Genomic DNA, 12,695 nt, shown 5'->3' on the forward strand with positions numbered 1-12,695 from the left:
GGCACAACTGAAATGGGACGATTGAAATGTTTGTCCCTCGCTATTAACTACTAAAACTTGGAGGTGTCTTAGCATTTTCGTACACCTGCTTCCCTTCGTCTCAGTCAATGGGTTGTTTATAAGGGTTTTTGCTTGGAAGCCAGGAATAAGGCCTGTGGTTAACACTACCTTAAAAGACTCTCAAGTTTTGTTCTGCGACATAAAATATGTCAGTAAATACCCCACTCATGAATTCTGAAGCTTTTACGTTTCCTTAAAAAGGTGGTTATTAGTAAGTGGCCAAATGTGACTCCAGAACACGGTTTTATAGCCTCGTTGTGATGGTGACGTTAAAGTCATGTGACTGTGGTGTATTTTGTTTATAGCCTAACATTAGCGTTTTACTTCTGCATTTAGGCTTCCAAAATCATAACAGTGGCGTTCACTGAGATTTTCTTGCTGAACAAAACGATTAAGCGTCATAAACCTTTGTTCGCCACAGAGCTTACTTGCTGCAGTAATACAAAATTGGCTTTTTGTCGAGGGAACCAGGGCGATGCCACCCTTCAGGCTGGTCTGTCCTTAGCCAATGCTGGTGCCAGAGAGTAATATCTGAGCTAAACGCTGCACAGTGAAATCCTGTTGTCAGCACGGCGGCTGAGTCATGCAGCAGCCACTTTTAACTTCGCTCTCTGAGAGATCATTCAGCCAGAGTTAACCACATCAGTCGGATGTAAAGATCATATTACCTCGGAGATAAATCCATCAGAACTCTCTTGGACGTATTGAGGCAAATGTGTTCAAACCGCGCTTTACACCATTTTAGGCTCCCTCTCCAGCCAGTGACTTGGCCTGTTGAGTAATGAAGTGTTGGAGTTCAGTAATGAGACTGTTTACAGGGCGTGCTTGTTTCACATGAATCAAGCCCAGTGTGTGGTTAGATAAATACCAGCTTGGCCCTGCACGAAGCCAGTCAAACCTTCTCCTCTGCTCAGGAAATGGCAGCCAAATTCCTGTGGAATGAATGAAGAGGAAATCTGCGAGTGGCAGCCTACCACGAGATCACTCTGAAAGGAGAGGGTGGAAAAGCCGTGGCCCTTCCTCTGGCGTGGACCTGGGCCAGGGCTCACTAGGTGAGACTGATGGAATAATAATACACATCCTGAGTGTTCTTTTCATTAGCAGCACGGTTTCATGTTTTTCATCATCCTGCTGAGAGAAATGGAGAGACCCTTATTTCTGAGCTGGACAAATTACCCTTTCCCCTCTGGGAGATGCAGCTGCATTCAATATTGTGTGTGTGTGTGTGTGTGTGTGTGTGTGTGTGCGTGTGCGTGTTTCCGTGTCAGTGTGTTTCAGTCAGGGGTCGTGGCTGGATGCTGGGATTTCCTGTGGAAATAATAATTAACCACAACATGCGCACAGGGCCGGCGATAAACGCTTGGCTTTCTCGCTAAATATCGCCTCTTACAAGCAACCAGGTAACTCGATTCATCTAATTTCCTACACGAGATTTAGATGTGTAGCAAACTTCCATTAGGATATGAGAAGTATTAGTTTGGTGCCATGACCTCAATCTGTCAGTTGTGTAAACGGATCAGTCCAGGTTGTTTGAACCGAAGCAACAGCGTGGCCGTCCATATTTAGAACACATTATCGGTGATTCATATTAGCCCTTAACCAAAGAAGTCCCTCCATTAACTCCACCTGCAAACACCTCATATCCCAGGTGACCTATTTTCCCAATTACCAACGCCATTACTCTGCACTTCCCTTCCACACCAGCCGTCACCAGACGTCCAGATTAGAGCTGATTTCATGCAAACTCCTCTGATGGTTACATTAGTGTACATTTTTCTGCACTCTTATTACAGAGCACAGAGACAAAGAGTTACAGCACCTCTCAAATGAAACAGGCTTGAGTGATAAATCTCCCGCACTAATGCACACGCTTAAGAGTTTTCGACTGTAAATAAAGTCATGGGAGACATGCTGTACTTACATGGGGAAAGCCTTGAGGAAATGGCTTCCCCCTTGAAAGAACATATGGGTGTGTGTGTGTGCAGCCAATCAGGGTGCAAGTTGGAAATGCCTTTTTTTTCCCCCTCTCGGAGCCTTCAACAAGGCCTCATTGCTGTTTTTATCCCTCGTGTGTGCTGTAATGTAACTTAATATTTCACAAATTATGACCTCATCATACTTGACTCACATGAATAACAAAAAACACCTGTTTCATATATTGTTTACATCAATTTATCTCTAAAAAAGCAGAGCAAACAGCCGTGTGCATATTGGTCAGATAACTGGGATGACAGTTCATTCTGGGTCAATATATAGCTTTTCATCATGATCATCAAAGCGTCATCCATCTCTCTGTGCAAACACTGGTGACACCTTAATTGCCTTTGATAATACATTCATGCTGTCAAAATGAGGCGATAATCAAGTCGTTTCCACGGCAGCCATCGATGTCTGCTCTAAATCAGCGTTCATGCACTGTTAGAAAAAAGATGTTACAGTAAGATACCTCAGAGGATAATCAGGGCATTTTTTTGTTGATGCAAGATGTTCATTTATTGTTCTATTTAAATCACAAAATATAAGATATAATCTGCAACAACATAATGCACAACTGATCACTGAAAAGAAGCAGAGGGATGTAAAGTCTTGTATTAAATGTCCTCTTCTCAAAGAAAGTAACATAAATGATGCATGTAAACTAGAATCTGATCGATGCTGGATTTCTGGTATCAATATTTTGTAGTAAACCTAACCCTAAAAAGGCTATGGTGGGTGAAAGTTGGGTTTTTTTGTGTTTTTTTTAATTGTATTTTATTTTTTTTACATTAACAAACGTTACAGCTGAAAATCAACTTGTCAGTGCTCTCTGGTGGACAAACTATGTAATGGTGACATTGTTTTTCATTTTTGACAATTTTGTGATGCAGTTTCTTGTTACATATTGGAAAACATACTCAGACACCAATGCATCAGTGTTATGTTAGCATCAATAGTATATATTAGTCTGGCCCCGTGCACACACTAAAACACACACACACACACACGAGCAGGACAAATGACAGAAGACCAAGCATGAACATTAATTATTAAGCTTATTATGTGCATTTATTTTGTCTAAATTATTTTTTTTATTGGATAGGTTCAAAAAGTCAGGTGAACATATGAACACTAATATTGGTTTAAGTTACTAATAATTCCTCTTGCTCATAACGGCCATATAGAGATCACTTCCTAAAGTGTTTACCAAGAGATGCGGAACAAAATCTACTGTCCTCACTCTGTGCAAAAATATATTTAAAAAATCGTTTTGTGCAAAATTAGCATCTTTTCTGTGCTAAATTTTCTCTTTGTACGACACACTCTTAGCTGCCAGCCTGGATTCACTTTGAGGATGTCAAACACGCTGCTTGAGCGCCCTTGGCACCGTCCAGTGTCTGTGTGACTCTGAAGTAACCCATAGCATCATCAGACGCTCAGTGTAGCAGATGTAGTTTAAAGAAAGTGAAAGTCCGCTCAGTGTTATTGGGAGTAAAGGTGGATGGGTCCAACAAACACCCGACATTGACCCAGAAGATCGATATTCGAGAACAACAAACAACATTGGTTGCAAAGTACATGCCACAATCAAGTTGAGTGTTTTTTAAGTGACATTTGCGATCTTCTCCTAACCATAACCAAGTAGTTTTGCTGCCTCAATCTAAACACTAATGTCATCTCACCGCTGACCCTCGTCTGTGTCAAGATAAAACAAATGGCTGCCCTGGTATCATTTTAGTAACGGCAGGGAGGAAATGATTACTGCAAACATAAGTAGTTTCAGTGATCATATGAGCATGTGAGTTTAAGACAGACTTAAAAATGTGAGCCTATCTTTTAAATGCAATAATAATTGAATTATTTATATTTTAAATGTTTTAATGTATATTGAGTTTTAAAATAAGATTTCCTTCTTTGATCATTATCAGCTGATCTCAACACAAACAGCCTCTGCAAATTTTCAGGCAAAAATCTGTTTTTGGCTCTGTTCATATCTAAGTTATATTTTTCTTAACCCGATAAGACATCTGTTGGTATGTTGCTTTAAATCCACCTAATTTATAACGATTTTTACTCTTGTGTAAAAACTAGATCTGTGTATCATAATTTGCCCTGCTCTCCTTATGAGGTTAAATCAAGTACATTTGTCCAGCGGCCTCATCTGTTTTCTGCATTTGGGTCCAAACCTGCAACCTGCTCCCCAAAATCGTATTAGTTGTAGATGATTTGTCCCACGCTTCTACACAGTAACTAAAACATGTTAAAATAAGTGAGAAATGCATATGTATATATAATCTGTGTATAGCTCTCTAAATGATCAATTATTATGTTATTTGTAAAGTTTACAGAATAAACAACATATAATACAACATATCTAACACATGCTACTGCTCGTGTAAGACTTTCAGTTTGAATTTCCTGGCACTTAAACTCAAAGACCTGCTGGCTGGCGACATATTGACTATTTAGATTAGCTCTCACTGGAGTGGAAACCACCTTCATGCAGACCATCAAGTGCTAATTGGTTTGGAATGGAGGTATCAAGAAACAGATTCCAGATGACACACCAGTGATGGAAACATCCTTTAAGTAAATGTAGCAGTCGGCTCCAGCACACCGCACCATGCTTCATCTGCTCGGGAAGTCTTATTACGCAAGCAGCGAATGCCAGCTGAAGCACAGGGTTCCTCTGTAGTGTGCGCTTTGCTTTAATGAAGTGAGCTGCTGCAGATGCACTTCTTGCTCTTGGTCTGTGTGAAAGTTATTTGCCTGTGCTGTATGTGGGAAGGCATCTGAGGTGGCAACGTCCCGATGGGATACAGTACAGATGGAGCAATTAAAGGCGAGCCACAACAATTGTCTTTTTTGAGCCAGACATATTGGAGAATGAGTGGAAACAATGCATCCCGTTTAGAATATTTTACTGAAGTTCACAGAAAACAATATAACTAGCCACAGGAGGATGGAAAATGTGAGGCTGCAACTAAAATAGCCAGCAAGTCTGTGCTGTTTGGGGAATCTATATTTTGCTGTTCAGCGCATCACGAAAGTGAAGCTATGTGTTTATATACAGTGTGTCTGCCCACTGTAGGTTTTATTTCAGATTTTTTAAAACAAGTCAAAATAAATCAGTTGGATGCGTATACAATAGCAGGAGTTTAACTTTTTACTCCTTGATGGCTCCCAGTATGGCTAGGCAATATGGAGCAAATCAAATATCATAATATTTGTTACCAAATAGTACCATATGTGACTATGTTGTAAGACTGACTATGTGTACTCTCACAAAAGATTTTCACAATACGATCTTTCCTAAATAATCATCAGTAATGTGGATATGATGACTAAGCTGGTAAAGGCAAATAAAAGAGCAGCTTGAACAGTCTGGCAACTTCAGAAAGAAGAAACATTAGATCACTTTACTGTTATGCAGCCTTTAAAACCAGGAAGAGACAACACTTATTAAATTGTGATATCAAAAATCTAATACCATGTCCTAAAAGCAAGTGTCTGAATATTGCTCCACAGCACTTTAAATTGGACGCTATTTACACTTATCTGTTAACTATAGGACTCTGACAACATATCCACATAAAAGAGTTTGTATGGTATCATGTGAGTTAGATCCCCAATGAATGACGTTACATCCTTAACGGACAGTTATGTGAATAACTTAAGGAGGTAAGGTTTGGGCCTTTATGGTACTGTGAATAGGTTTCAGAAAAGAAACGTTTACCTTAAAATGGCTCAAAGTTCATACAATTCCAAACATGTGACCCATCCACCACCCTTGTTTACTGTCATCAGCGCATTGGTCACGTGATCACAACCTTTTAAAATACGTGGGATATGTACAAATTTGGGTACGAACAGACCGTTAGAGCAGCTTGAACTCTGGAGCTCACAGTGGAGAGGCGATTTGGGGACCTCAGAATTGCCTCTGCTCTGTGCAGATGATGTGGCTCTGTTGGCTCCATCACACTGTGACCTTCAAGATGTACTGTGGCGGTTTGCACCATTATGTAAAGCTGTCCAACACGTTCACACTCTGGCCTTGTCACATGGTTGTGCTCTGTCAGGACCTTCAGCGTCTACCATGACGTTTTAGGAATCCTTGTGCATCAGCTGTTTACACTCCAGGATGCCGTTACAGTAATGTCAACAAATGCATGTGATGGGTTGAAGTAGCATGGTCACTATGTTTACACAACAGCGCGGACTGTCACGATGGCAAAGTCATGGATGGTTAGGTTTCGGTGAAAGAGGCACGTGATAATGTGTAGAAAGATAAAACACGCAGACGGACATCCACATGGGAAGCGAACTCTGAAGTCCCACACAAAAGTTGGTTGTTTGTGGGACCCATCCATTTCCTCACCCACTTGCCCTCTTATCACATTCTCACTCCTTATATTATACTGTCAGCGTTATTACCTGACGCTGTCCTTCAGCGCTTCAGACGCACACAACCAGTTTCACTTATTCGCCAAAAGCACTGACAGAGCGGCGCTATGTGGGGAGTTAGAAATGAGAACGCGTTGAGCTGTCAGGATGAGAGTCAGTACCTCCCTCTCTGAGGCCATGGTTCTCTGCTGGTAAATGGCTGATTGCAGCTGCTGGGCTTGGAAGTGAGTTACTGCTTCAAGTGAAGGAGTTCAAGTATCCCTGGGTCTTGTTCAAAAGTAAAAATAAAATGGAACGTGAGATAGACAGGTGGTTTGATGTGGCATCAGCAGTGATGGGGGTGCTGCGTTGTCGAGGTGAGGAGGGAGCTGAGCCGGAAGGCTGAACTCTTGATTTACCGGTCCATTGCATCGCTCATGGCCAATTGGGACTGTCCTTTATAAAAAAAGGCAATTAAACTGATTAAGCTGCTTACACTCACACATGTTGCATCCAGTTAGCACACAGTGTAAGGTTATATCTAATCTCATATCACGATATCTATATAATATTGATATGTTGCTAAGCCCAAATTTCTAGTTCAACAAAAGCCAGAATCCTGTACAGGTTTTACCCTAATGAAAGGATTCATGCATCACATACAGGAAAAATAGATATTGCATCTATCAGATATCATTTTCAAGAGCAGCCTGTCTTTGCATATCGTCCTCTAATAGGCCACCTCCTCAGCTCAGTGGGTGAGGGACAACAGCAGGAGGGAGTTGGTGGGAATTGTATTTTCTCTCTCATCATGGGGTCTTCTCCCAGCTCGCTGTGCTCTGGAGGTGTCGGGACGCTGTGCCGAGGTTGATGATATCAGGTTATAATTAATACAGAAATCAAATTCCACCCACTTTGCATCCTGTGTGGGTTAACATCGTATAGCAGCATCCTCTCCATTTGAAATATTTTAACTTGTTTACTGTCTGTGCTTCACCCGCTAAAAATAGATACAGCTTGTTTAAAAAGGCAGTCTTATATCCTTTGCAAGAGCAGCTTAGTCTATGATTTAAAGCCTCTTTACCTCTTTTCATAAAGCCAATTTTCTCTCAGATATGTCTCCATAACTTTGTTGTCGTAATAAACATGCTCTCAGCTGACTAAAAATTGTTACTTTTTACAAGTGTCAGTTATCTTTCTGATGTTTTGCACTGGAGGCGTGTTGCTGCAGCAAGAAGACCACAGATGGCTCCCACATCAGACACTCAGCACATCATTCCATTATGGCAATTAAAAGAAGAGGACCTGGTGTGCAGAAATGGGGAGTAAGCTGTTTGGCTATACAGTATGGCTCAGGGCCATTTGGTCAGCAAGTCCTGATCAAGGACTCCAAGTTGTAAATGAACTTGTCCGCACTCTCTCCTGTGTTGGGACTACTGTTTTGATAAGCAGCCAAACTCCTAGCCTGGTTATTTACTGCATCTGTGACTCCATGATTCAGTCACTTCTTTAATCAATCCATGTTATCCAGCAGTGAGTTGTATCTTAAAAGGTATTTTTATGATCACGCAGATGTATGTATGGTAAAATATATATGATCTCTTTCTTGCCAAGAGTTAGATGAGAAGATTGATACCACTTTCATGTGTGTCTACAGCCAGCAGGCACTTAGCTTAGCATATTAACGTATCCTCATACAACAGTTTATATGATATCTTATGAATTAAGCGCCTTGCAAATCATGGATATGTAAATACATATAACCTATATGTCTTGGCACTGTCGTGTTTTTTACTTCATTTAAAGTTTAATATGTTAGGTTTAGCAATATAAAAATAGTAACGTGTCTTGAAATATCTCAAAAGTTCATTCTGTACCAAAAAGCAGTTTCCTGGAGGAAAGTCCTGTGTTTGTTTGACCCATAGGCCGCCCCAACCTGCCTGTTTATACAAACTTTCCTTCTTTACTTCCGTCAACACATTGGTCATGTAATCGCAACCTCCTGTTTACATGAGTTATACACAAATAACTGGTACATGTATGTACATTTCTACAAACCACCGATATGTAGCATTTGTGTTATAGTTATGTTAAGGCACAAAAACCACTTAAGTTTTTGTGCCTTAAAGATACTCTGCACTGGTGCCCAACTCAATCATCAGAATAAATGTTAGCATTCTATGATGGATGAATTAAAACTTCCCATTTCTACATTGGTTTAGGCCCAAAAACATTTACTTATGCTTAGGAAAAGATCAAGTTTTGGATTAAAATTCCTAGCTTGAAGTTCAGGAAATGCAGCAAACCCCACGTTTTGAGACTAGAAAGCCAGTTCGCTAAAAAACACCAATGTACTATGGTGTCTAAATAGCTGCTGGAAACACAGCAATGAATCACAAAAACACAACTGGTGGTGTTTGTACGCTCGAACAGTGTCTCGAGTAGGTGCAACGCCATCCACCATTCCCTCCACCTCCTGATGTCAAAGCCTGCTAATATACAGTACATGTAATCAGAACTGCATGACTCGGACAATGTCACCATTTTCTTCTGGCAACGCAATTACATACAAAACGCTGAGTTTACAGAGAGCGTTACTATTATTAAATACTGTGGTAAACTCTAGGTAATCTATAGTGGGATTACATTGCACATGGTTACGTTTACACAACACAAGCACATGGCAACTGACACCGGGATGTCAACAAAAGCACATGGCGGCATTGATGGTTAGGATTAGGAACAAGGCACATGGTAGGGTGTAGAAAAAAAGCCATCAGCACTGGACTCCTGCCTGAAAGACTGACGCTGTCTGCATATAATTCTGCTGTGGCAGGTGCTGTCCGTAGTATCATAACACCGGCTGCATTCTCAGGTGATGATGTCCAGAAGCATATTATGTGGACACGAAAGGTGGCTTTTTGCGTCAGGATCTTATGCTAAAATCGCTGCAAAAGTGGCAGTATGTGCTCCTTTGCCTGCCAGTGCTTTACAAGAGAACAATGACTGCTTCCTTCTGTGTGTACAGTATACTCAGCAGTTGAATGAGACTAAAATCTTTCATAAGAAGACATCATGCCTGTCTGTTTTCACTGCTGTTTATAAATGGCATTTATTAAGTGGCTCAATGTAATAGTAAAATTGCATTATAATAATAAGAGAAAGGAGAAGAAGAAACTTTTCAGCTTTGGTTATAATGACACAAATGTTTGCTTAATGAACAGGACTGTGGTTTTGGAGAGATGCAGACAAAGAGCATAATCTAAAAAGTTCTGAAACAATGAGTCCGATAGTTGCAGCAGATATACAATCTGAGCTGTAGTGAAGATACAGATCACGGTTTGACAAATGATTATGATGATTTTGATATTTCCCGCAGACAATTCTACTTTTTCATTTCCTGGTAAATTGTCTCAGCTCCGGTCTCTGTCCTGGTGGGCTTCTCTCCCGGTCCCGTCTTCGCTCTGTGGTTTTATTAAAGCTAACATTTGTCAGCAGGAAGATGGTTGATATGCAAAATGTGGAGCAGCTCACACCTCACACTTTAGTTATTCTGGCTGTTTGAGAAGTGAGATATGAGGAAATGCCCAGCTATGACACAACAGATAAGCGACATGAGTAATGTTCAGAAGATTTTGGTGTTATTACTCTTTATTATATATTTTTTTATTTGTACCTGAGTATGTGTTGAAGAATGATGCCACTGGAGTGAAAGCATTGCCCTCTCATTAACAATTAAAGAACAATTCTTATGCTTAAACAGTGATCTAATGAAAATAATATTAGATCAAACTTTGTATGTATTGAGAACTCCTTAATCTACTGCATGCATCCACTGTATTTTGGTCGTAGAAATGTAATAATCTAAAAGAAAGCACTGAGAGAAATTAAAAAGGGTGTATGCTGAATTGAAATAGATAATGTTCACTGCATTGCTCACTGGAGTGTGAATTAATTTGCAGCATTCAGCCAGAATATTAATGAACAATTATTTATCTAGAATCTGCACCATTCATACTTTTGCTGTTTGCCACACGATGTAATTGCAGCAGCCGCAAATGTCAATATATTCCCGGCGTCACGTGATCCCACGGAAATTAAATTAATCTAACGCCTTCATGCACAGGACGTCATGAATTCCTCATTGTTTCTAGATTTCAAAAGCTATTACTTTCCATTGTTATGTTTAATAGAATAATTAAAACATTCAGGCTTTTGCGATGAGATGTTGATGACATCTGAGTGTATTTTGGGTCAAATGAAACTGCTTGGATTTTTCATAAACATATATTAAGTTGTGACGCAGACATGCACACTGAATTATTATTTATCATAGGATTTATCAACTCAAAGAGAAAGATCCCCCCCGTTGTGTTGTCAAACCAGATCTGTGACACAATAAGCGACAAACAGTATAGTTTGAAAGGCAGTTTCTCTGAATATAATTTCTGCTGGCAAGATGAAGCGAAAGGACCATGCTGTGTGAGGAAATTGTTCTGCTAAGTGACTCTTCCCCTCACATTGCCAAGCAGCATCTCTCCATATAAATGGCCGTCCGGGCTATTTGTCAGGAGCCCACATCAATCTTGGAGCGTATCGCCACAGAGCCAGGAGGCGAGTCGGTGTAGTGCTGCTGTTGCCAGTCAGAAATGCGTTGAGCTTGTCTCCTCGGGCCATCCTCGCTCTGTACAGTAGACGAGCAAAGCTGCAGCCACTCTTCTGAAGACTGGTCACTTTCATTAGAGAAGTCATTAAAGGAATTACAGGAGCCTGGCCATAGATTTTTCTTGGATTATTGTATTCGGATTTAACTCAATTCATCAAGGATATAACTGTGAGGCTGCAGTGACAGTTGCAAAAATATGTGAAAAATAGAGAAAACAACATTTTTCTAATGTGTGTATGTGTAGGTCTTATTTTTTTTACCACTCCTCTCTGCATCTGTGACTTGCTGATTTCCTCATGGCCTCTGTAATTACACCAAAAAGAAATATGAGGGCAGAAGGCTAACCCAGCAAGGAGAAGAATGACTAAACAGGATTTTACAATCAGTCTGCACTTAGTTAGGTCTTTTTTTTTGCCTCCAAAAGAAAACTGAGTTATTTAAAGAAAACAATCAAAAAGAGGCTGAAAACCTGTCAGGGATCTTAGTTCATCTTCACTAATTTACTCATGTTCCTGATCTTAAAAAGATACATGTGGCAATATTCTATATCAGTGATACTCAGTTTACAGATATGGTGCCACAACCTTGTCTCCCAGGGATGACAGCTGTATGTTATTAAACTGCTTTCTTAATGACATTCTTGCGGCATAATATCGCTCGAATATGATCATATACAACGCTTCTTTCAAGTAACAAAACATCACATTCATGTACCACTAACCCTTCAGAAAGAGGTAATTTGGGAGGATGCAGGGCGTACAAAGTGCAGGACCTTGACACCAGCTGCTGTCTTACTGTAGGTTTAGGTAACAAATGCACTTTGGTTCAGGTCCAGGAGTCAGGTAAAAAAACGAATAATCTTCTCTTCGGTTTTAGCAAGAAATGCACTTTTGTCAAGGTTAGAAAAAGATTATGATTTTGGCCAAATACTCATTAAAAAAAGGTAATAAAAAATAATAATGTGGTCACTACAAGTGGAAACAGTTTTGCAAGATTGCCTATTTTGGTGGAAAACAACTGAAATATGTTGTAAATGAACATTTTACTGATATGTTCAGTATCAACATTTTTGCAGCTTGAAAGATATGTTAATTTGCAACATTTTAAAAAAATGTTAACAGAAGTGTTAATAGAAAACAATGTGCTTGCCATCACATTTCTCGCAAAACATATTTATTGTTTAGTTGTATTTAAACATAACTTCCATGAGACGAGGCTCAATGGGATTTTATTTTGTACTTTCAATGTAAAAAAAAAGTTACGAGAGTAAATAATAAAGCATCAGAAGATCAGTATCAGTAGTCGTCTTCTGATTCTTATATCAGTAGTATAAGAATCAGAAGAGGGTAAAGATGAGTGAGAACAGAAAATGTCAAAAGGTTGAAAACAGGCAATTCATTTATTATAAATACTGATCAATTTTAAAATATTTGTACATGAACTGGCCCCTTGTGTTCTGTCATTTTGCAAAAGTGGCCGCCGAGCAAAGCAAGTTGAGAATCCCTGATTATGATTCTTATTGTCAACAAATCCTAAAAAAAATAAACAAATAAATAAATAAAATTAAGAATTAATCTCAGTTTGTCTGAGTGAGTCATCAGAAACATCA

General features: G+C 39.7%; 1 long non-coding RNA gene across 2 annotated transcripts in view; it reads left to right on the plus strand.

The window, feature by feature from the left end:
* Nucleotides 1-12,695, plus strand: part of LOC148188511 (uncharacterized) — a 73,825-nt gene that overhangs the window by 48,355 nt on the left and 12,775 nt on the right. For both annotated transcript variants that reach the window (XR_015777769.1, XR_015777768.1), the window contains exons 2-3: nt 975-1,112; nt 1,329-1,460. This is a non-coding gene — a long non-coding RNA (uncharacterized LOC148188511). The remainder of the gene's footprint in view (nt 1-974; nt 1,113-1,328; nt 1,461-12,695) is intronic.

This window comes from Plectropomus leopardus, chromosome 10 (genome assembly GCF_026936395.1).
Source record: "Plectropomus leopardus strain MGB_pleo_1.0 chromosome 10, ASM2693639v1, whole genome shotgun sequence".
NCBI lineage: Eukaryota > Metazoa > Chordata > Actinopteri > Perciformes > Serranidae > Plectropomus > Plectropomus leopardus.